This window comes from Halichoeres trimaculatus, unplaced genomic scaffold, assembly GCF_033239565.1.
Source record: "Halichoeres trimaculatus isolate MK-OKI-2021-1 unplaced genomic scaffold, fHalTri1.1 fHalTri1_scaffold_1, whole genome shotgun sequence".
Classification (NCBI taxonomy): Eukaryota; Metazoa; Chordata; class Actinopteri; order Labriformes; family Labridae; genus Halichoeres; species Halichoeres trimaculatus.
This window is the reverse complement of record NW_027437179.1, coordinates 44,005,792-44,007,299: the sequence shown is the minus strand read 5'-3', so window position 1 is coordinate 44,007,299 and position 1,508 is coordinate 44,005,792.

The following is a 1,508-nucleotide window of genomic DNA, read 5'->3' as shown; positions in this document are numbered from 1 at the left end:
CTGGTCTAAAAAAACTGAACTAAAATGACAAAACTCTGAAATATCCAGGGCTGTGTTTTTGATCTGACGCGCTGAGACGAGCTGTTTGGAGCCGAGAAGTTCACCTGGAAACAGATGAAAACACGACCGGCTGTGGAAACTACCCACAATCCATCAGGCCAGCTCCAGGAAGACCTGACGGAGGCCGGCACCAGCGCCTCAGGGACACCTGTAAAACCTGGATCAGGACTTCAGGTCTGGACCTGGAGGTGAGTACTCTGGGATCAGGATCAGGCTGAGTTTAAAGAAGGAGCTAAAGCTAAAGACGGTCTGATTCCTCGTCCCTGTCCCTCCTCGTGTCTCTGTGAGCTCTCCTGAACTGTGGGGGGGGGGTGGTTTTCATATTTCTGATTCAGACACAGCGACGTGCTGCTGATTCATCCTTTTTGGCCTTCTTTGTCTCCGTCCTCCAGGAAGTGGAGCTGAGTCAGCTCAGAGTTTTGGTGGCGGTTTGGTCTGGTTCCTGTGGAGGGCGCTGTTGCATAAAGACTGGACTCTGGGATCAACCTGCAGCTATGACACTCGTCCTGACCCGGGTCAGCTAACGCTCCGTCCAGACGACGCCAGGCGAGCCGCTCCCGACACTCGTGTCCCTTTTCAACACTTCGGCGTGCCTGGTTTCTGAGCGGCTCGCCGCGCGCTGCGTCGGACGCACTGAAAGTTCTGCTCTGAGCCCGAGGCGTCCGGCGCCCGGAGGCGGGAACAAAGCCCGCCATGAAGGCGACTGCATCAACCCTCAGGTGTTGTTTTGGTGCAGACTGAAGCTCGTCGGTGGCGCCGAGTGAAAAGGTGGCATTGAGCGTCTCGCCACATTCACTGATCCTCCGGCTCCTGAAAAACGCAGTGAATGAAAGTTTTGACATTTTGCAGCTGAATAATGCGCAGCCTTGTGCTGCTGCTTGTGTAACAACTTTTAGACTTCAGAAAATAAATCCCTCTCCTCCAACGGCGTCTAAAAAAGAATCATCGCTCTGATGGTGGTCGGTCCACCACAGGACTCATCAACAACCTGAGGACGGAGCAGAACTTTCAGCGTCTGTCACGGAGCGACTGTCACAGAGCGACTGTCACAGAGCGGCTGTCACAGAGCGTCTGTCACAGAGCGTCCGTCACAGAGCGTCCGTCACAGAGCGTCCGTCACAGAGCGACTGTCACAGAGCGTCCGTCACAGAGCGACTGTCACAGAGCGTCTGTCACGGAGCGACTGTCACGGAGCGACTGTCACGGAGCGACTGTCACGGAGCGACTGTCACGGAGCGACTGTCACGGAGCGTCCGTCACGGAGCGACTGTCACAGAGCGTCTATCACAGAGCGTCTGTCACAGAGCGTCCGTCACAGAGCGACTGTCACAGAGCGTCTGTCACAGAGCGTCTGTCACAGAGCGTCTGTCACAGAGCGACTGTCACAGAGCGTCTGTCACAGAGCGACTGTCACAGAGCGTCTGTCACAGAGCGACTGTCACGGAGCG